This window comes from Nelumbo lutea, chromosome 4 (assembly GCF_056320005.1).
Source record: "Nelumbo lutea isolate HS-2025 chromosome 4, American lotus-T2T, whole genome shotgun sequence".
Lineage (NCBI taxonomy): Eukaryota > Viridiplantae > Streptophyta > Magnoliopsida > Proteales > Nelumbonaceae > Nelumbo > Nelumbo lutea.
In genome coordinates, this window is record NC_142687.1 from 77,399,040 (window position 1) to 77,423,888 (window position 24,849).

Consider the following 24,849-nt stretch of genomic DNA (forward strand, 5'->3'; position numbering starts at 1 on the left):
GTTATTTGTAGGATCACACTCAAACAATTTAATAAAGCGGGATTGGAACTCCAAACGACACGATCAAATCAAGTTATGAACCCGGAGCTTTCCTACGCTAGTCTACGACAAGGATAAGTATATAAATAAACACAAGCCCTCGGGTCAACACAGTCGCACACCAGGACGACCGATGGAAACTCGAAAAATGAATTTGTCTAAGCTTTGAAGTTTTGTTGTAGTATGGGTTGTGCTTCGATAGTGTAAGTCGAAAAATGAATTCGACCGATGGAAACACAAGCCATCGGAGCTTATTCTCATCGAGATCACTGTTGAGATTAGATAATTGATCGAACTAGTGCCCGATCTTCCTTACTATCTACCTGTCACCTGCAAAAGCTAATCCATGCATGTAAATTCCCCATTCAATTTTCAACACGAACCAATTCTTCATTATAGGAGGAAGAATGGATGGTCAACCATTCTCGTTGCTGAACGAAATTCCCAGTACCATCGTTGGATGTCTAACATTGTCATCCATCTCATTTTCGTTGAAACAAAGACTGGTCGTTAGTGAGGAATTCTCAGATGTGTTCCCCTCTTTAACAGCTAGTCCACCATCCCAGTACTTCCTTGGACGACTGACAGTTTGGTTGGGTGGAGGTGGAGATCGAATTCAATCGCCACCGTTGTGTGTTTTAGTCGGGGAGAGAGGAATGATGAATAGTGTTATTCCTTGTTTATGGGGAGAGAGAGAGAAAATCAGAGGGAAGATTGGAGGTGGGAATGCACCACCATTCTACCGATGTGCCTTGTGAGGAAGAAGATGGAGTGGATTATGGAGTTGTTGAGACAGGGTTATTTTAGTAAAAACAGATGCATATTAACGTTTTCTGTCTTGGTCATTGACGAAAGGGAGGTATGTTTTGAATTTTTTAAAAATAAAGGGGAGGTTTTTGTTAAAATGAAATTATAGGGAAGGTTTTTATATTTTACCTTAATAATAATAATAATAATAATAATAATAATAAAGAAAGTGAATCCGAGGAAAAACACGTAGAAGCCGGATGTATGTGGCCAAAAATGATCAACGAAACAAATGCTTGAGGTAAGACAATACAACTAGGCCTGTAAACGATATTCAAAAATCCGAATTCGAAACCGAGATTCGGCACAATCTAATCGAATTCGGATAGTTCAAATCATATATTTGGTCGAATTCGAATACCAATTTTTTACCGATTAAATTATCGGATCAAATTCGGATATGCATTGATCCGATCCGATAAATATCCAAACCGATTATATATATATATATATATATATATATATATATATATATATCTGTAAGTATAAAACTAAAAAGAAGGTTAAAAAATAAAAGAAAACAATTTTAGAATTGAGAAAATGAAAAATAACATTCGACGATTCCAATTTCGAAATTGAAATTTATCTCTCTCCCTCTCTAGCTCTCTCCAGTCTCCACTCTCCATCTTTCAAACCCTAACCCTAACCCTTCATCTCTTCCTTCGCCATCGCCGCCCGTGCAACCACCATCACCGGTCACCGCCCCTCATCCTCCGCTACTCCACCTCTCCTCAATCCTCTCTTGTCACTTCATCGGTTGTCTCTCATCTTCTCCTATCCCTCATCCTCTGCTGCTTCGTCAATACTTAGTCATCTCTCATCTTCTCCTCTCTCGTCACTTACTGACTCAGCATTACCATCTGCTCCACTACTCTACCTCTCCTTAGTCCTCTCTCGTCATTTCATTATTCGTCTCTCATCTTCTCCTATCCTTCATCCTCCGCTACTTCGTCAGAATTTAGTTGTCTCTCATCTTCTCCTCTCTCATCACTCACTGACTCAACATTGCCGGCCATTACCATCTCCTTCGCCGCTGCTCAACGCCTCAAGGCCCTCAACTGTCCAGCATCACCGGCCATGTGCTACAAGATTGCCATTGTGCCAAGTGCCAATAGTCCAAAATCAATGGCCAACACTGCCATCGCATTCACACTACCGGGAACTGGTGTATTTGGAAGCGTGTCGTTAACCACTTTGGAACACTAGTTTTAATATTTATAAATTTCTCCATTCCTCATAACAATTATAAACGCAGTAAATGGTGAGAACGGGTTGTATCCATAGGGAAGCGAGGGAAAAATCATTACGAACTTTAATCCAGATAAAAGAACACAAAGGAAAGGTGCAACATTACAAAATTTAATTAATTAAAATGGAAAAATAGAATTCAAACATTACTAAAAGTGAGAAGTGCAGAAAAATAAATAAATAACAGAAAAAAATAAATAAAAGAAACTAATTAAAAAGTCTGTAATTCGATCATAGGTAGCAGTCTTCGAATCACTCCTTTGACCCTCGAACTTCTCGAGTTAGGCCTTCTATCTTACTTGGCCGAAATCCAGATTTGCAGAAAAGAAAACAAAAGTAAATTGTATAATGAAAAAAGCAGAACTGGAAATTAAATCTAAAACTAATAATTGGGATCCGAATTCAGAGGTGGTAGTAGTGGCTTAGGCGAACTGCAAGCAGGAACCCCTCCTCTTGCCTGGGCGTCCTCCTCTTCCTCTACCTTGAACTTCTCAAGATCAGCCTTCTCTCTTACCTAGGGGCAAAATTCAACCCCTTCTCAAAAGCCCTTGGGTCCTTTTTATAGAGAATGGTGGATACAACTGGGATTAGAGAGAAAGAGGGGGGTGGTAGTTGGGTTTTAGCAAAGATATGGGCGCCCTAGTGTTCCTAATGAAGGGTTAGGATGGTTCTAAGGTGATCCTAAGGCTGAGACAAAAAGGAAAGGGCACCCAATATTATGTAGGGTTGAGATTTGGGCACCCAGAAATGGATGGTGGAGATTGAGGCACCTAGGGTTGAAAGGCGGAGATTAAAAGGAGTGGGTGGTGCGCTAGAGTGGATGGCTGAGATCTAGTGGCTAGGGGCTGAATGGTGAGGATTAGAAGTTAGGTGGCGCCCTAGGGTTAGAAAGCTAAAAAAATAGTGCCTTAGAATGAATGGTGGAGATTATAAGGGATGGAAGGTGGAGATTCAACAGCTAAGGGCGGCTAGGGTTTGTTAAGGATAAAAAGAATGAGTTAGAAGGCACCCTAGGGTTTGCTAAGGAGAGGGGAGCATGCTATTACAATAGGAGGGGTGTCAGTTTGGGTTTAGTAGATAGGAGTCATCCTCCTGTGCTCAGTTTTTTTACAAAATTATCCCCTCTCTCAGCTGGACTTCACACCAGCTTCCCAAAAACTGCATTTTAGCAATGAAACTTCCCTAGTTTTCCACAAGATTTACACAAAGACCCTCAGAGGTCAAATTATTGAATTTAACTGAGAAGATGACACATTTTGACTATTCTAAAGCTAAAAATACACTTGAAATGATGCCCTTAAGCCATCAAAATACAGAGTTATTAGGAACCCACGACTGCCACCATTACACACTCACACTTGACCCACCGCTTACAGGTTTATAGAGTCTATAACCTCCATCTCAATCCCCTACCTCTTTTCTCAAGGTAAATTATTAGTTGTTTTCTGAATGCTGATGAAGAATATTCATTTTCCTAAAGAATATATTGCAGATTGTGAGATTGAATGTTTACTAGTTTATTGTTTTATTGATTAGTTGATTTCTTAAATGATTTATTGGTTTGTTGATTCTCGGTCACAAATGAGAAGCACCCCTTTAGTGTAAATTTTCGGACCCACCCAAACACAAGTATATCTGTATTAGTTTAGTGTGTGGATACCTCAGCTTATTTTAACTCTGGTTAGATGTTTGATTCCTTCCATTATTTTGATAGTCTGAACTAGATGGAGGTTCCTTTAGAATCAAATCATTTCCTAAGTTGGGGATATAGAAATTTTAAATTCAACTTTTGTGTTAGCTAATTGAAACCATTTTTCTTTTCATTTCAGATTGAACAAGAGCAAGAAGGTGGGCAGATTGACTGAGGTTTAGTTAAAAGTGTTATATCTATGTTCAGACTTCAGAGATATAGGGTTTCAGGGATTGAACTATATGAGAATGGCTTTGAAGTATACATGCTTGAAAATACATCTGTTTACTATGCTAGAAAAGCTTTGGACCATATCTTGGTGGATTCTTGCCTAGATTATATGTTGATGGTTGGTATTTGTTCTATCTCAATGATCTAGTGAAAATTAAAATCTACAGGGTAAGCTGCAAAAATGTTAATAATCATTATGATATTTTTTAGGTGGAACAATGCTTGAAAACCGAGAAAGAGAGAGTTTCTCATTGCCTATGTCCTGGCACTTGACAAAAGTTGTTAGAGGTATTTATGTAGTCTTTATTTGTTCTTGGTAAGAGATGGCATGCATGGTAACATGGTAACCTTATTCAATGTAATTTTTTTAAACAGAAAACATAGCATGAACTTTTGTTTGTACACGCAAACCAAATCCTTGAAAAGGAAAGCTGTGGATTGCGTAGACCACTGGAAGATGATTAGGTCTGTATCAGTATACCAGTGTCATCTTGTAATTGGTGCAAAGAAAAGTGAAGTCTTTCTCTTTTGTTGAAATTGATTGATCTATTTTTATTTGATGTAGGTGAAGGATCTGTCAGGGATATATAACCTCTTTTCGAGAATTACTAAAGGACTAGAGCCAGTATCCACAATATTTAGAGAGGTGGGTATGAATTTCACAAATGGTGATCTAATCATTTCCTTTCTTTTTTTTTCAAAAACCAGGAAAATCCCTAGTGAAAAGACAAACAAACTACCAGAAAATCAATACATAAGGGTGTGTTTGTCTTTAGAACATGTAGTAGCAACTTTAATGTGTACTATGTGCTGCAGCATGTAGTTTCAATTGGTCAAGCCTTAGTTAGAGATGCAGCAGATAAAGCAAGACACAAAAAGGTAGGGCAGTTACTCTACTTTTCAAGGCCATATTCTTCTATTCTTTAACTTGGTGGACATGTGAATCTGTGTTAAATTTAATATATGCATAGATTTTCTTTCTATCAACTTTGTTGTACTTTGAAAATTAGTGTTTATAGGTTTGTTCCATCATTATGGTAGAAAGATTAAATAGAATAACCACCCCCTCCCAAAAAAAAGGGAAAACGAAAAAGAGAAGTTAAATCAAAGAACCCTTATAAAAATAAATTACTTGTGACTACCTTTCTTGTACCCATACAATTCCAAAACTGAAACCATCAGCCTTGTGGTCATATGGCTTTTGTGGGGTTTAATTATAAATACACAAAAAAACTAAAATCATGTATTAGAGGAAAATTAGAAGTTTAGAAGTTAAATTTCAAAATTTGTCTATTATAAAACATTTAATCAAACTGGATTCGAATCGAATGAGATTCAAATCATTTTGGAGTCATATTCGAAAAGTCAATTGGTTGAATTCGATTCGAATCGAATATTCAATTTAATAATCGGAATCGAATTCGAATTGGAATATTTGATATTCGTCGGATATCGAATCGAATTAAGAAATTAATATTTATAATCCGATTCAAATTCAAATCTAGCCTGATTCAATTCGAATTCGATCCATTTATAGGCCTAGCTACAACATGGAACTGAAGATCTTCCGTTCCTAAATTTCTTCTTAGAATGAAAATAATGGCTGATTCTTGTAACCAAAAGCTTGGCAAGAACTGATGATTGCATGATCTGAATTCTACTTGAGTATGATCAGAAAAACAAGGGAGATAGGGGGCAACAAAGAGAGTGAGGGAGAGAGAGAGAGAATGAGATAAATAGAGGAAGAGAGGGAATGGGGAGATTTCGAATTGAGCACTAATGCTAAGAGTTGTAGTAGAGTCTAGAAAACAAGGGTGACGAAAGGAAACGAAGTAAGAAGAAGAAGAAAGAAGAAGAAGAAGAAGAAGAGAGAGAGAGAGAGTGAGAGAGAGAGGGAGAGAGAGAGGGAGAGGGAGAGAGAGAGAAAATCACCACTACCCAAAATTATTCTAGCAAGAAGGACAAGGGAGAGCAAAAGAAATAAGGAGAAGAGGATAAGGAAGAAAAAGAAGAAATAAGAGAGAGAGAGAGAGTGTGAGAGTGAGAGATGAAGGAGTCAAAGGTGGAAGGATAGTCTTATAGCTGTTGTTCAAGTATCATGAGGTCGGGGAAGATGAATAGTTTTTTTCTCCAAATTTGTCCAAATTAGAAAGTTGGGTCCATATTTATATTAGAGATAAGGGGTAATTTCATAAATTTTGGAAAATCTAAGGGTAGTTTTTTGCAATGTCACAAATTCAGGTAAAACCAGTCCAAGGGGGTCAATTGGGGTTCTGGTTCACTGATAGGGGGTTCTGGGTCAATGACTGAGAGGGGTCTTGGTCGTAGAGAGGGCTTTCACGTGAGCGAGCTAGTGACATTGGTCGAAATGAAATCTTTCTCGATAGGTGGGTAAATTGGGGTAATTTTGGTTAAAACTTCATAGGGTAGGGTTTTTGAATAGTTTGAGGTGATCGATAGGGTTTGATTGGCCCAACTAGGCCTGGACCATCCTGATCTAAAAGGATAGTGGTTCGACTGATTTAGGGCTTTGAAATAGAATCTTGGTGTGATGAAGGGGCAAACGAGGGTAGTTTTGGGTAAAACTTAATAGGGTAAGGTTTTTGGATATCTTGAGTTGATCGGTAAGATCAGATTGGGCCATCTAGGCCCAGATTAGTAGGATTTGGAATCCAATAAATCTGGAGTCTCGAAACAGAATCTAAGTGCGATGGAGGGGTAAACAAAGGTGTTTTGGTCTGAAATTTTATAGGTGGGTATTAAGAGGTGTCTGGGATCTGATGGTGATGTCTTATTAGTCTTGGAGGGTGAACGAGATGAAGGGTTGAGAGATCCATCACATGGACGCCCAAAGATTGTGGAATAAGGGGCGAATTTAAAAAAAATTTCTCTCCATTCAACTAGGAATCACATTCCCTATTTAGAAAATCATATTTTTAAGGATAAATCTTGAATCTTAAACTGAACCAGATCTGAACCAAAAGGAATGGGAGAGAATGATACCTGATACGGAGAAATAATATTTCCCAACGAAGGTGTTCACGCCCAAGGAAGGATCCAAAGACTGCTCCCACTGAAGATGGCGCAGTGCAGGATGGAGCAGAATCAGTTGTGTTCTTCCCCAAGAACTCTGTCCTTCGCAAGAAACAGCAGGATGGAACATGAGCACAGCTCCCTTTTCAATCATTTCTCAAAGAATTGATGTCAAGATCCAATCTTGACTTCTCCCACAGCTGGAGATCGAACTAGCAAACAGGGCGGCAAGAGCAGGGAGGCGGCAAGAGAGTATTCGCAGGGTGCAGAATTCTCTCTTCTTGATTTCAGCACTAAAGAGGATCTGATGTGTTTCTTGGTCTCTCTCAAGGCTGCCGCCCCCTCCTTCCTTTTGTTAACTTGAAAAGATCAGCTCCTAATCCCATTAGGAGGTGCTTATCCAAATCATATTTGGATCAGCTTTCTCTTCTAATGATAAGGATAAACCCTTATCTTATCTGCAGATTAGATTAGCTTTATCCTAATCTTATTAGGAGGTTTCTAGATTTGAATCACATTCAGATCTGGACTCTCTGAGTGGATAGGATTAAGACCCTATCCTAACTGCTAATCCATCTCAGAATTTGCCCCTTTAATTAACTAAATTAATAGCCCAGTTCGAAATGGGCTTTAGGCCCATCAAGCTTATGTGCTCACTTAACCTTCCTAACTGCTGCCCAGTTGGGCTTCCTTGTATGGCGTGGGACCCAAGCATTGTTCTACACATCAGCCACATGGGTTCGGCCTAGCCTTTGTTACAAGGCCTGGTCGAATACACTGTTAAAGACAGTGCACCCCCTAAAATCTATCAAATGGGCTCTATGGGCCCAACACTTACCCTAAGTGGTCCCTGGGCCAAGCCACCTTGTAACACCCAAGGACTGTGGGCAGAGATGCAAGATTAGCCCATCAGGTATTATCCTCAATGGTCTTACACTTAACCTCTCAGCCCATAATGATCATACACTGCCCAACAAGAGAGGACCTCTCCCTCGGCTGCAAGGAACAGTGTTGCACTCTCCACTTATATGGATCCTGGGAATTAAAACCCTTTTGCAAACATTTTAGAAACCATAATATATATACTTTTATATCTCATATAAAATATATTTTGCAAAAAAAATTTCAACGGTTGAAATCGGCTGCCGGCAGTCTTAGTTTCCAACAGTGAGAGTGCATCCCCGATGATTACCTTTGTCCGACAAAGGGGCTGATCCTGTCACTATGAGCAGCCACTCAGATGAATTCTCGGATTGTCCCAACATACCCAGGTTTTGACCCCCGCTAAGGATCTCACTGATTGGTACATCAAAGATAGCCCGATCCGATACCTAGTGCAATATCATAATCGAGTCTAGGGGTCGGGTGTAACTTTCCAGTTTTGCCCATCAATCTCCAAGGTCCAAGGAAATACTGGAAATCTGGTCTAGTTCAAAGATTCAATTAATCCCACACTGTATGTGCCTAGGGTCTCACCCCGGTAGCTGAGACAAGCCACCCCAACCGACTTGGTGGCACCACAGTGTCAGCCTTGTCAGGATAGGTCTCCCCAGACCGTCCCACTAGCTGTGAATATTCAAAACTAACACGATTCTCAATAAGTGTCCAGTTTAAGGGTAATACACAGAAACATACCAAGGGAACATGAATCAAATATGTACTTTTAATCATTTACAATAAACTCATAAAGTACATTAATTTTGATTGAAGATAAGGGCATACAAAAATTGTCTAAGATGAGATGTTCTAGAATGGAATGTTGGTTTGATAGAATGATAAATGGATGAATCTGGGGTTAAAACTTTATGGAATGTTGGTTTGATAGAAGTCCCTTTAAGTGATAAGGGTAAATAGAGGAATTTTGATTTGAGATTTTCTAGGTAGGTATTTTAGGTTGTCTAGGGTTAAATGGTAGTATCTAATATGAGGATTAAGGTGTGGATAGGGGTTTATCAGAGTCATTAAATTGGCATCGGGCAGGTTTAATGGTGGATCTAAGGGTTTTCGTGGTGAAATTCGGGTTTCTCGGGTTTTTAGGTGTTTTAGAAGGGTTAGAAGGGCCTGATCAGAATTTTGGAGTAAATTGGAGGTGTTAGATAGTTTTGTATGCCCTTAGCTTCAATCAAGATGATGTACTTTATGAGTTTATTGTAAATGAATAAAAGTGCATATTTGACAAGGCTGACACTATGGTGCCACCAAGTCTGTTGGGGTGACTTGTCTCAGCTGCCGGGGTGAGACCCTAGGCACATATAGTGTAGGATTAATTGAATCTTTGAACTGGACCAGATTTCCAGTATTGCCCTGGACCTTGGAGATTGATGGGCAAAACTAGAAAGTTACACTCGACCCCTAGACTCGATTATGATACTGCACTAGGTGTCGGATTGGGCTGTCTTTGATGTACCAATCAATGAGATCCTTAGCGGGGGACAAAACCTAGGTATGTTTTGATAGTCTGAGAATTCATCTGAGTGGGTGATCATAGTGATAGGATCAACCCCTTTGTTGGACAAAGGTAATAATCGGGGATGCACTCTCACTAATGGAAACCAAGACTGCCAGTAGCTGATTTCAACCATTGAGATTTGTTTTGCAAAATATATTTTATATGAGATATAAAAGTATATATATTATGGTTTCTAAAAGGTTTGCAAAAGGTTTTACTTCCTGGGATCCATATAAGCAGAGAGTCCAACACTGTTCTTTGCACCCGAGGGAGAGGTCCACTCTTGTCGGGCAGTGTATGATCATTATGGGCTGAGAGGTTAAGTGTAAGACCATTGAGGATAATACCTGATGGGCTAATCTTGCATCTGCCCACAGTCCTTGGGTGTTACAAGGTGGCTTGGCCCAGGGACCACTTAGGGTAAGTGTTGGGCCCATAGAGCCCATTTGATGGATTTTAGGGGGTGCACTGTCTTTAACAGTGTATTCGACCAGGCCTTGTAACAAAGGCTGGGCCGAACCCATGTGGCTGATGTGTAGAACAATGCTTGGGTCCCACGCCATACAAGGAAGCCCAACTGGGCAGCAGTTTGGAAGGATAAATGAATACATAACTTAAATGGGCCTTAAGCCCATTTCGAACTGGGCTAATTTGATTAGTCACTTAAAGGGGAAAATTCTAAGATGGATCAGCTGATAGGATTAGGCCCAGACCCTATCCACTTAGAGAATCCAAGATCTAAATAAGATTTAGATCTGGAAGCCTTCTAATTAGATTAGGTGATGGCTGCTCTAATCTACAGATAAGATAAGGGTTATCCCTTATCACTTAAAGGGTCTTTTAATCCAAATATGATTTGGGTTAGCAATTCCTAATGGGATTAGGAGCTGATCCCTTTGAGACTATAAAAGGAGGAGGGGGCGGCAGCCTTTAGACATGCAACACACAACTCCTATCTTTAGAGCTGAAATCACAAGAAGAGAGAATTCTGCACCTTGCAAATACTCTCTTGTCGCCTCCTTCCTGCAGCCGCCGCCTCTAGCAGTTCGATCTCTAGTTCTTAGGAGAACTCAAGATTTGATCTTGATACCAATCTTTTAGAGAAAATCTTGGTTGAACTTGTATTCACAGGCCATCCAGTTGATTCTTACAAAGGGTCAAGTTCTTTTGGAAGAACACTGTTGATTCTGCTCCACCCTACACTGCACCATCTTCAATGGGAGCAGATTTTGGATCCTTCCTTGGGCGTGAACACCTCCATTGGGAGATATTGCTTCTCCGTATCAGGTATTATCCCTCCCTACTCCTTTTGGTTCAGATCTGGTTCAGTTTATGGTTCAAGAATGATCCTTGAAAATATGATTTTCTAAATAGGGAATGTGATTCCCAGTTGAAGGGGGAAATTTTTTTTTGAAATTTTCCCCTTATTCCGCAATCTTTGGGCGTCCATGTGATGGATATCCTATCCCTTCAGTGGTATCAGAGCCATGGTTCAAATCTTGAATCATTCTGTTTCTGATCTGAACCTGCACAAATATGCAGAAGGCGTTCTACCCAATTTGCGCAGATGTGGGTTTTGGGAAATTTATTCCCAAAATTGATGGGCAAATAATCTGAAATTAATTTTATATAAATCTGATTATCATTTAGAACTGTTCTTTATGATTTTCTTGATTTATGGGCTGTTCGTACAAGAGAAGATCGAATTCTTGATTTGCGCATGGAGAACTGCAAGATTTGCAGTTTCTTGTTTTATTTATTACATTTGGCCTGTAAATATTTTTTTTTTAGACTCAATGTATAAGCATTCGATCTGATGTAATTATTAATAGAAATAGGATTTCTATTTATTTTTATTTTGGATTGAAGATGGTGGCACAAAAAGGGAGATTTTGTAGAGAAGGAGATTTCGTAGATAGGGCATTCGTTATCTGTGATTTGCAGTTTATGAAACTGTGGATTGTGATCTAACCTTTGTTTTGCAGGATAGATTTTGCGAACAGCCCTGTTTGACTGATTCTTGTTTTTGTTTTATCAGTTAATTAATTTCAGATTATTTTCTTGAATTAAAGATTTAATTAAAGATCAAACCCTAGACCCATTCGAACCAAAATTGGTTCAAACTGTTTGGACCTGAGGATTGATATTTAATTAAATGGTTAATTCGGCCCAACCTGTAAAGGCCCAGTTTTAAATAGTTAAAACTGCTAAAAGCCCACTTCAAAGGATAAAGCTATATGGGCCAAACTGGGTATCCCTAATTCAGCCCATATACTTAGATAATATTAATGGTTAATATTATGGATTTATAATGGGCTTCCAATGGGCCTTAACAGATAATTAATTGATTGGATCAATTTATCCTTGCATGAGATGTATGGATGTGTGATGTGCTACGTACATGGGCTATAAGTGCTTGACCCATGATCATTCGACAGTGGCTCTTGCGCACACCATGGCTGAATGCACATCATTGCCATGGTGTCCCTTTTGGTCATTGGATGACCTCCCTCAGCGGTGGGCCCCACACCTCATCAAGAGGTTACGTGCGGAACCCTAACCGATTAAGGCCCACCGAAATCTAACTTTATGAAAGTCAGTGGGAGCCACTTTGGTTTGACCTAAATCAAACTAGGGCGTAATTAACTGTTCCCTCCAGCTAATATGAGTGCATGTGATAAGGAGATTCATATGATGAACTCTCTAAAGGCCTTCCATCATTAGCATGAGGATGAGTCCTTCAGTAATGAGGAAGCGCACCAGAAAATGGGCTATCCATTTGTTGTTGGGCTTGTCTAAGTGTTTCATAAGATGATAGGGGCGTCATAGACCGATGTGGGAGGGGCTTCACTAGAAAATGGGAACTCTCTCACGGTACCTTGGCGTTCACGAATATGATGGGTAAGCACTCACTGGACAGAAAGGTTTACCTGAAAACGGCTCTGAACCTTGTCTGACAGAGGCCAAAGGGAAAACTCATATGATGAGTGGATATGATCCTTCACAGAAAGATGGTGGGGTTATGCAATTGAAACAGTTGGCTCAATGCATCCTATGTGATTTCCCACATTTCCAAAGATAACTCGTAGTCTCCGTCACTGAGAAAGGAGGGAAATCTCAGAGATGAATAAATGGAAATGGATCGTAGATTAAAATCCATATCTATGAAATGAACATGAATCAAATAAGGTTGTGGACTGATATTTGCTATTTTACCAGAAAATGGCAAACGGACAATTTGCAAATCTTCTTCACGACAACAAGCTGAAGGGCCCAAACTATGCCGACTGGTATAGGAACCTTATGTTGGTCTTAACCTCTAAAAAATTGGATAAGGTAGCCAAGAATCCTACCCCGGATCATCCGGGAGATAGGGCTTTTGAGGCCCGTAGAAGAGAATACCAAGAATGGGAGGAGAAAAACTCCCTTGCCCACTGCTATATCATTGCCTCTTTGGACAATCCAATTCAGAGGCAGTTCGATCAGATCGAACTTACCAAGGACATATTGGATAGTCTCAAGACAATGTACGAAGAGCATAATCATTCTACTCGGCAGAAGGTCTTGAAATAGTTCATGACCGCGCAGATGTCCAAGAACCAACAAGTTCACAACCATTGTCTCCGGATGATGGGTTATATCAACGAACTAGAGGCTCTTGTATCCGGCCTAGATCTGGTAACACAGATCGATGCTATTCTCAACTCTCTGCCTCCATCCTTTAATCCATTCATCATGAACTAAAACATGAACAAGCTGAATGTCAGCTTGCAAGAGCTCAGCAATATGTTGCAAAGAGCTAAAGAATTGATTAAAAAGGATGAGCCCATTGCCATGCTTGTTGAAACTGGCAAATCAAGCAAGAAAAGGAAGGCAAAGAGAAAACCCCAGAAGAAGGCTACCAATTCCATGAAGCAGAAGAAAGACAAAGCATCGGATGCCTGTTACTTCTACAAGAAGACCGGCCATTGGAAAAGGAACTGTCCTGCCTACCTGGAATCCAAGAAAGGTAATTTCAAAACTTTTGTTATAGAAACCAATTTATTGGTAGCTTCTGTGTCCTGGTGTATTGACTTCGGGGCTTCAACTCATGTGTGTAACTCACTGTAGGGGTTCAAGGTAAGCAGAAGTCTGAGTGAATGAGAAGTCACACTCTACTTGGGGACTACTGCAACTATTGCAGCCGCGACCATAGGAACCGTGGAGTTACCTTTTAGAGAAGGAACTATTGTACTAAAAGATTGTCTTTATGTACAAAATTTAAGGAGAAATTTGATTTCTGTCTCAAAACTGTGTGCAGATAGTTATTCTGTCTTCTTTAGTAATATGATTACTATTAAAAGGAAGCCTAACTGGGCAGCAGTTTGGAAGGATAAATGAATACATAACCTTAAATGGGCCTTAAGCCCATTTCGAACTGGGCTAATTTGATTAGTCACTTAAAGGGGCGAATTCTGAGATGGATCAGCTGATAGGATTGGGCCCAGACCCTATTCACTTAGAGAGTCCAAGATCTAAATAAGATTTAGATCTGGAAGCCTTCTAATTAGATTAGGAGATGGCTGATCTAATCTACAGATAAGATAAGGGTTATCCCTTATCACTTAAAGGGACTTCTAATCCAAATATGATTTGGGTTAGCAACTCCTAATGGGATTAGGAGCTGAAATCACAAGAAGAGAGAATTCTGCACCCTGCAAATACTCTTTTGCCGCCTCCTTCCTGCAGCCGCCACCTCCAGCAATTCGATCTCCAGTTGTTGGGAGAAATCAAGATTTGATCTTGATACCAATCTTTTGGAGAAAAGATTGGTTGGACTTGTATTCACAGGCCATCCAGTTGATTCTTGCGAAGGGTCAAGTTCTTTTGGAAAAACACTGTTGATTCTGCTCCACCCTACACTGCGCCATCTTCAGTGGGAGCAGATTTTGGATCCTTCCTTGGGCGTGAACACCTCCATTGGTAGATATTGCTTCTTCATATTAGGTATTATCCCTCCCTACTCTTTTTGGTTCAGATCTGGTTCAGTTTATGTTTCAAGAATGATCCTTGAAAATATGATTTTCTAAATAGGGAATGTGATTCCCAATTGAAGGGGGAGAAAATTTTTTGAAATTCGCCCCTTATTCCGCAATCTTTGGGCATCCATGTGATGGAGATCCTATCCCTTCAGGGGGTTCAGGCGATGGGCCGAGCAAAAGTTGGGTGTTGACACAATTATAAATGAAATATTTTAGTCACCTATTATGGAATTATCCATAAACTTTAAAGACAGGTTGTATTAGTTCCAAACCAATAATTAACTGGTTCCATATGACAGACCCAAAACCACCCATTTACAACCAAGACAATCTAGTCTGATCGATTATATAATTGAGATCTACAATTACCTATTATAGTAACAATTTAAAACTTTGTTTTAATAATACAACTTTAAAAATGATTATGTTGAGATAAAGTGTTTAACCAAAATTATTTGATATAAAATTCAAGAAATTTACCTTTTAGACGTAAAATATAACGAAATTACAAGAAAAAAGCAAGAGGCATTTATATATTATTAACTATATAGTCAGTTTAGGTCCAATCGATTTGGAACAGCAAGATTAGTTCAAGCCTAGTGTAATCTCAAGCATGTGTTTAAATATAAACATAACCCTATATTGCATCAGTTTAGGTATTGTTAGACAGTTTTGTATGCCCTTAGCTTCAATCAAAATTGATGTACTTTATGAGTTTATTGTAAATGAATAAAATTACATATTTGATTCATGTTCCCTTGGTATGTTTCTGTGTATTACCCTTAAACTGGACACTTATTGAGACTCGTGTTAGTTTAGAATATTCACAGCCAGTGGGTCGGTCTGGGGAGACCTATCCTGACAAAGCTGACACTGTGGTGCCACCAAGTCGGTTGGGGTGGCTTGTCTCAGTTACTGGGGTGAGACCCTAGGCACATACAGTGTGGGATTAATTGAATCATTGAACTGGACCAGATTTTCAGTATTGCCCTGGACATTGGAGATTGATGGGCAAAACTGGAAAGTTACACATGACCTCTAGACTCGATTATGATACTGCACTAGGTGTCGGATCAGGCTGTCTTTGATGTACCAATCAATGAGATCCTTAGCGGGGGTCAAAACTTGGGTATGTTGGGACAATCTGAGAATTCATCTGAGTGGGTGATCATAGTGACAGGATCAGCCCCTTTGTCGGACAAAGTGCTTGGCCCAGGGACCACTTAGGGTAAGTGTTGGGCCCATAGAGCCCATTTGATGGGTTTCAGGGGGTGCACTGTCTTTAACAGTGTATTCGATCAGGCCTTGTAACAAAGGCTGAGCCAAACCCATGTGGCTGATGTGTAGATCAATGCTTGGGTCCCACGCCATACAAGGAAGCCCAACTAGGCAGCAGTTAGGAAGGTTAAGTGAGCACATAAGCTTAATGGGCCTAAAGCTCATTTCGAACGAGGCTATTAATTTAGTTAATTAAAGGGGCGAATTCTGAGATGGATTAGCCGTTAGGATAGGGTCTTAATCCTATCCACTCAGAGAGTCCAGATCTAAATGTGATTCAGATTTAGAAACCTCCTAATAAGATTAGGATAAAGCTAATCTAATCTGCAGATAAGATAAGGGTTTATCCTTATCATTAGAAGAGAAGGCTGATCCAAATATGATTTGGATAAGCACCTCCTAATGAGATTAGGAGCTGATCTTTTCAAGTTAACAAAAGGAAGGAGGGGGCGGCAGCCTTGAGAGAGAGACCAAGAGAAACATACCAGATCCTCTTTAGTGCTGAAATCAAGAAGAGAGAATTTTGCACCCTGCGAATACTCTCTTGCCGCCTCCCTGCTCTTGCCGCCCTGTTTGCCAGTTTGATCTCCAGCTGTGAGAGAAGTCAAGATTGGATCTTGACATCAGTTCTTTGAGAAAGGATTGAAAAGGGAAGCTGTGCTCATGTTCCATCCTGTTGTTTCTTGCGAAGGACAGAGTTCTTGGGGAAGAACACTGCTGATTCTGCTCCATCCTGCACTGCGCCATCTTCAGTGGGAGCAGTCTTTGGATCCTTCCTTGGGCGTGAACACCTTCGTTGGGAGATATTGCTTCTTTGTATCAGGTATCATTCTCTCCCATTCCTTTTGGTTCAGATCTGGTTCAGTTTAATGTTCAAGATTTATCCTTGAAAATATGATTTTCTAAATAGGGAATGTGATTCCCAGTTGAAGGGAGAGAACTTTTTTTTGAAATTCGCCCCTTATTCCGCAATCTTTGGGCATCCATGTGATGGATCTCTCAACCCTTCAGTGGTATCAGAGCCCCAGGTTCAAATCTTGAACCATTCTGTTTCAGATCTGAACCTGCGCAATTAGGGAGAAGGCGTTCTACCCAATTTGCACAGATTTGGTTTTGGGAACTTTGTTCCCAAAACAGTTGGGCAAATAATCTGAAATTAATTTTAAATAAATTTGATTGTTATTTAGAATTGTTCTTTATAATTTTCTTGATTTATGGGCTGTTCGTACAAGAGGAGATCGAATTCTTAGTTTGCGCAGGGAACCTGCGATTTTGCAGTTCTTGATTTATTTTGGGTCAGTAAATAATTTTTTTTTTTTTATTTTCTAGACTCAATGTATAGGTATTTGATCTTATGTAATTATTAATAGAAATAGGATTTCTATTTATTTTATTTTGGATCGAAGATGGCGGCGTAGAGAAGGAGATTTCGCAGATAAGAGAAATGCTATCTGTGATTTGCAGTTTGTGAAACTACATTCTGTGATCTAACCTCGGTTTTGCAGGAAGGATTGTGCGAATAGCCCTGTTTGACTGATTCTTGTTTTTCCTTTTATCAGTATTTAATTTCAGATTATTTTCTTGAATTAAGGATTTAATTAAAAATCAAACACTAGACCCATTCGAACCAAGATTGGTTCAAAACTGATTGGACCAATTCTAGGGTTTAATCAAGGCTGAATGTCAGCCCTAAATTCCCACTAATGGGCCTAAGGATTGATATTTAATTAAATGGTTAATTCGGCCCAGCCTGTAAAGGCCCAGTTTTAAATAGTTAAAACAGCAAAAGCCCATTTCAAAGGATAAAGCTATATAGGCCGAACTGGGTAACCCTAATTCAGCCCATATACCTAGATAATATTAATGGTTAATATTATGAAATTTTAATGGGCTTCCAACGGGCCTTACAGATAATTAATTGATTGGATCAATTTATCCTTGCATGTGATGTATGGATGTGTGATGTGTTGCGTACATGGGCCATAATTACTTGGCCCATGCTCATTCGACAGTGGCTCTTGCGCACACCATGGCTGAATGCACATCATTGCCATGGTGCCCCTTTTGGTCATTGGATGATTTCCCTCAGTGGTGGGCCCCACACCTCATCAAGAGGTTGCATGCAGAATCCTAGCCGATTTAAGGCCCACCGAAATCTGGCTTTATGAAAGTCAGTGGGAGCCACTTTGGTTTGACCTAAATCAAACTAGGGCGTAATTTTGTTCCCTCCAGCTAATATGAGTGCGTGTGATAGGGAGATTCATATGATGAACTCTCTAAAGGCCTTCCATCATTAGCATGAGGATGGGTCCTTCAGTAATGAGGAAACGCACCAGAAAATGGGCTATCCATTTGCTGTTGGGCTTGTCTGAGTGTTTCATAAGATGATAGGGGCGTCATAGACCGATGTGGGAGGGGCTTCACTAGAAAATGGGAACTCTCTCACGGTACCTTGGCGTTCACGAATGTGATGGGTAAGCACTCACTGGACAAAAAGGATTACCTGAAAACGGCTCTGAACCTTGTCTGACAGAGGCCAAAGGGAAAACTCATATGATGAGTGGATGTGATCCTTCACAGAAAGGTGGTGGGGTTATGCAGCTAAAACTGTTGGCTCCATGCACCCTATGTGATTTCCCACATTTCCAGAGACAACCCGTAGTCCCCGTCACTGAGAGAGGAGGGAAATCTCGGAGACGAATAAATGGAAATGGATCATAGATTAAAATCCATATCTATGAAATGAACATGAATCAAATAAGGTTGTGGACTGATGTTGGCTCTTTTTTCAGAAAATGGCAAACAGATCTTTTGCAAAACTGCTTGATGACAACAAGTTGAAGGGCCCAAACTATGCTGACTGGTACAGGAACCTTATGCTGGTCCTAGCTTCTGAAAAGCTGGACAAAGTGGCAAAGAATCCTGCCCCGTAGCGTCCGGGTGATAGGGCTTCTGAGGCCCAAAGGAGAGACTATCAAGAATGGGAGGAGAAAAACTCCCTTGCCCGGTGTTACATCATTGCCTCCTTAGACAACTCGATACAGAGGCAGTTCGATCAGATCGAACTTGCCAAAGACATATTGGACAGTCTTAGGACAATGTATGAAGAGCAGAATCGTTCTACTCAACAAAAGGTCTTGAAACAGTTCATGACCGCACAAATGTCCAAGGGTCAACAAGTTCACGACCATTGTCTTCGGATGATAGGATACATCAACGAACTAGAGGCTCTTGGATCCGGGCTGGACCTTGCTACCCAGATAGATGCTATCCTTAACTCTTTGCCTCCTTCCTTTAATCCGTTCATCATGAACTATAACATGAACAAGCTGAATGTCAGCTTACAAGAGCTCAGCAATATGTTGCAAAGAGCTGAGGAACTGATTAGAAAGGATGAGCCTATAGCCATGCTTGTTGAAGTTGGCAAGACAGGCAAGAGAAAGAGGAAGGCAAAGAAGCCTCAGAAGAAAGCCACTAAGAGCAAGAAGTAGAAGAAAGACAAAGCATCGGATGCCTGTCACTTCTGCAAGAAGACTGGCCACTAGAAAAGGAATTGTGCTGCCTACCTGGAATCCAAGAAAGGTAACTTCAAAACTTGTGTTATAGAAACCAATTAGTTGGTAGCTTCTGCTTCCTGGTGTATTGACTCCGGGGCTTCGACTCATGCTTGTAACTCACTGCAGGGGTTCAAGGTAAGCAGAAGGCTGAGTGAAGGAGAAGTCAAACTCTTCTTGGGGACTACTGCAACTGTTGCAGCTGCAGCCATAGGAACCGTGGAATTAATTTTTAGAGAAGGAATAATTGTACTGAAAGACTGTCTTTATGTACAAAATTTAAGGAGAAATTTGATTTCTGTCTCAAAACTGTGTGCAGATGGTTATTCTGTCTTCTTTAGTAATACGATTACTGTTAAAAGAAACAACAGATTCATCGCATACGGGGAACTGGAGAACGGTCTCTATGTTCCTCATCCTTCTCTAGAAACTAACATAACCGAAACTACATCGGCTGAAATCCCTAAGAAGAGAGCTCGTGATACAGTTAATCCCACGTGTCTGTGGCATTATCGACTTGGCCACATCGGTGTTGACCGAATCACAAGGTTGGTAAAGGATGGTCCTTTGGATTTTCTAACTGTAGAAGATCTTCCCACTTGTGAGCCTTGCCTACAAGGCAAGATGACGAAGCGACCATTTAACGGTAAGCCTGAAAGATCTATGGGCACACTTGACCTAATACATACTGATGTATGTGGATCCCAGAGTGTTAGGACACGAAATCAACACGTGTATTTCATCACCTTCACAGATGATTTTTCACGATACGGTTACGTGTACCTAATGAGACACAAGTCTGAATCCTTTGAAAAGTTCAAAGAGTTTAGACAAGAGGTCAAGAAACAGTTAGGGAGAGAAATTAAGGCCCTTCGATCAGATCGAGGTGGCGAGTATCTCTCTGACGAATTCAGGGACTACTTAAAGGACAATGGGATAGTATCACAATTAGCTCCTCCTGCAACACCACAACTTAACGGTGTTTCGGAGAGGAGAAATAGGACCTTATTGGATATGGTCCGGTCGCTTCTCATACACTCAGAGTTACCCACATCCTTTTGGGGTTACGCATTAGAGACTGCGATTTATGTGCTGAATCGGGTTCCAACCAAATCGGTTCCGAATACTCCATATGAACTTTGGATCGAAAAGAAACCAAGTGTCAGACACTTGAAGATTTGGGGTTGTCCAGCACACGTTAAGAGAACGAGTGCAGACAAGTTGGAATCCAAGACCTACCGTTGCCTATTTGTAGGCTACCCAAAAGGCTCTATAGGTTACATATTCTATGACCCAAGTGAGCAGAAAGTGTTCTGCAGTCGTAATGCGCAATTCTTGGAAACCGACTATATCCTGGACACCCATCGTCAGGAAGTTGTTCTTGATGAGGAGAGCTCAGGAGCAGTGGGAGATGTCCCACAAGTTCCAGGTAGTGACCAACCTAGAAGATCCACTCGGGTATCCAGGCCACCAGTCCGTTATGGTTATGACCAGGATAGTTACCTGGTGGAAACCTTGACTAGTGAGGAGGATCACGTGACTTACACGGAAGCTATTTTGGACATAGATTCCCAGAAGTGGGTGGAGGCCATGAGAGCAGAGATGGACTCAATGGAGACCAATGGAGTCTGGACTCTAGTAGATCCGCCCTTCGGGGTAAAAGCAACCGGTTGCAAATGGATTTACAAGAGGAAGAAGGGCCCCGATGGTAAGGTTGAGACCTTCAAGGCTCGTCTGGTGGCGAAAGGGTACACTCAGAAAGAGGGCATCGATTATGAGGAAACCTTTTTGCCTGTGGCCATGCTTAAATCCATTAGGATCCTGCTAGCTGTAGCAGCATACCATGATTATGAGATTTGGCAAATGGATGTCAAAACTGCATTCCTGAATGGAGATCTTACTGAAGATATCTATATGCAGCAGCCGCAAGGATTCATTGCTGCAGGTCAGGAAAACATGGTATGTAAACTTAATAGATCCATTTATGGACTTAAGCAACCTTCTAGAAGTTGGAACATCCGTTTTGACTCTGCCGTCAAATCGTTTGACTTCGAGTAGAATCCGGATGAACCCTGTATCTACAAGAAGTACAGTGGAGATAAGGTTACCTTCTTGGTTCTGTATGTAGATGACATTCTACTCCTTGGGAATGATGTAGGTTTGTTAACTACGGTGAAAGTATGGTTATCACAGCAATTCTCCATGAAAGATCTTGGAGAAGCCTCCTATATACTGGGTCTTCGACTCTATAGAGATAGATCGAAGCGGATAATAGGACTATCCCAATCTGCCTACATTAACAAAATAGTCAAAACATACAGCATGGAAAACTCCAAGAAAGGAAATGTTCCTTTCAGGCACGGAGTCACTCTCTCCAAGAAGATGTCTCCCAAGACTTCTGAGGAGATTGATGGCATGAAAGACGTTCCCTATGCCTCTGTCGTAGGGAGCATCATGTATGCCATGCTGTGCACTCGTCCTGACATAGCTCAGGCAGTGAGTGTAGTAAGTAGATTTCAGGCCAACCCAGGGCAGGCGCATTGGATTGCTGTGAAAAACATACTTAAGTACCTTCGAAGGACAAAAGAGTTTTGTCTAGTATTCGACGGTAGCTCACTACAGATCCAAGGGTATACAGATGCCGATTTCCAGTCAGACCCAGATGATAGAAAGTCTACATCTGGATATGTTTTCACGATAGGATCGTGTGCTGTTTGCTAGAAAAGCAGCAAACAGAGGTCCACTACAGACTCCACGACCGAGGCCGAGTACATTGCCGCAAGTGAGGCTGCCAAAGAAGCCGTATGAATGAAGAAATTCATTCATGAGTTGGGAGTAGTTCCGTCCGACACATCACCCATCCCATTGTTGTGTGACAACAATGGAGCCATTGCTCAGGCTAAGGAGCCACGAGCCCACTCAAAGTCGAAGCACATCGAGAGGAAGTACCACGTACTGTGGGAGATTGTTGGTAGAGGGGACATCCTGATTCAGAAGGTAGCGTCAGCGGATAATGTAGCAGACCCATTGACAAAGCCACTATCACAGAAAGTGTTTTGAGAAACACGTGGAAAGCATGGGACTCCGGCTAGTACCTGATTGGACCTAAGTGCAAATAGGAGCTGTTAGACAGTTTTGTATGCCCTTAGCTTCAATCAAAATTGATGTACTTTATGAGTTTATTGTAAATGAATAAAAGTACATATTTGATTCATGTTCCCTTGGTATGTTTCTGTGTATTACGCTTAAACTGGACACTTATTGAGACTCGTGTTAGTTTAGAATGTTCACAGCCAGTGGGTCGGTCTGGGGAGACGTATCCTGACAAGGCTAACACTGTGGTGCGACCAAGTCGGTTGGGGTGGCTTGTCTCAGCTACCGGGGTGAGACCCTAGGCACATACAGTATGGGATTAATTGAATCTTTGAACTGGACCAGATTTCCAGTATTGCCCTGGACCATGGAAATTGATGGGCAAAACTGAAAAGTTACACCTGACCCCTAGACTCGATTATTATACTACACTAGGTGTCGGATCGGGCTGTCTTTGATGTACCAATCAGTGAGATCCTTAGCGGGGGTCAAAACCTGGGTATGTTGGGACAATCCGAGAATTCATCTGAGTGGGTGATCATAGTGACAGGATCAGCCCCTTTGTCGGACTAAGGTAATGATCGGGGATGCACTCTCACTGTTGGAAACCAAGACTGCCGGCAGCCGATTTCAACCATTGAAATTTGTTTTTGCGAAGTATATTTTATATGAGATATAAAAGTATATATATTATGGTTTCTAAAATGTTTGCAAAAGGTTTTAATTCCCGGGATCCATATAAGTGTAGAGTGCAACACTGTTCCTTGCAGCCGAGGGAGAGGTCCTCTCTTGTCGGGCAGTGTAAGATCATTATAGGCTGAGAGGTTAAGTGTAAGACCAGTGAGGATAATACCTGATGGGCTAATCTTGCATCTGCCCACAGTCCCTGGGTGTTACAAGGTGGCTTGGCCCAGGGACCACTTAGGGTAAGTGTTGGGCCCATAGAGCCCATTCGATGGGTTTCAGGGGGTGCACTGTCTTTAATTGTGTATTCGACCAGGCCTTGTAACAAAGGCTAGGCCGAACCCATGTGGCTGATGTGTAGATCAATGCTTGGGTCCCACGCCATACAAGGAAACCCAACTAGGCAGCAGTTAGGAAGGTTAAGTGAGCACATAAGCTTAATGGGCCTAAAGCCCATTTCGAACGAGGCTATTAATTTAGTTAATTAAAGGGGCGAATTCTGAGATGGATTAGCCGTTAGGATAGGGTCTTAATCCTATCCACTCAGAGAGTCCAGATCTGAATGTAATTCAGATCTAGAAACCTCCTAATAAGATTAGGATAAAGCTAATCTAATCTGCAGATAAGATAAGGGTTTATCCTTATCATTAGAAGAGAAGGCTGATCCAAATATGATTTGGATAAGCACCTCCTAATGAGATTAGGAGTTGATCTTTTCAAGTTAACAAAAGGAAGGAGGGGACGGCAGCCTTGAGAGAGAGACCAAGAGAAATACATCAGATCCTCTTTAGTGCTAAAATCAAGAAGAGAGAATTCTGCACGCTGCGAATACTCTCTTGCCGCCTCACTGCTCTTGCCGCCCTGTTTGCCAGTTCGATCTCCAGCTGTGGGAGAAGTCAAGATTGGATCTTGACATCAGTTCTTTGAGAAAGGATTGAAAAGGGAAGCTGTGCTCACGTTCCATTCTATTGGGGAAGAACACTGATGATTCTGCTCCATCCTGCACTGCGCCATCTTCAGTGGGAGCAATCTTTGGATCTTTCCTTGGGCGTGAACACCTTCGTTGGGAGATATTGTTTCTCCGTATCAGGTATCATTCTCTCCCATTCCTTTTGGTTCAGATCTGGTTCAGTTTAAGGTTCAAGATTTATCCTTGAAAATATAATTTTCTAAATAGGGAATGTGATTCCCAGTTGAAGGGAGAGAAAATTTTTTTGAAATTTGCCCCTTATTCCGCAATCTTTGGGCGTCCATGTGATGGATCTCTCAACTCTTCAGGTATATTCAGATCTTCCCCTTAATCAAAGGCTAAATATGGCTTTTGGTTTGATAGAAAATAAGAGAGAAACATAACTTGACTTCTTTTTTGAAGGAAAAAAGCCAATCAACAATGTGTTGATGGCTAGATTCATTAATAGTTCTATTCGGAATTACAATTGTCATGTAACAAAATATCCATCGTCAGAAATGAAAGAGTAGACCAAGTGAATAAGATTGAAAAAGAAAAAGCACGCTTGGCCAGTTTATGTGTCACTTGATTAAACAAATGAGACACCCAATGAACCAAGCAATGAGGGATCATTGACATAAAGAGTTTGCAATCTTCAATGGTGTTTCTGATTCTCCAAGGAAGAAAGGAATCAGAATTCAACAAACTCTTAAGGGGCATTCTTTTTTTGGATTTTGAGAGGGGGGAAAGTTGGTCAATGGGATTTTCGTTCT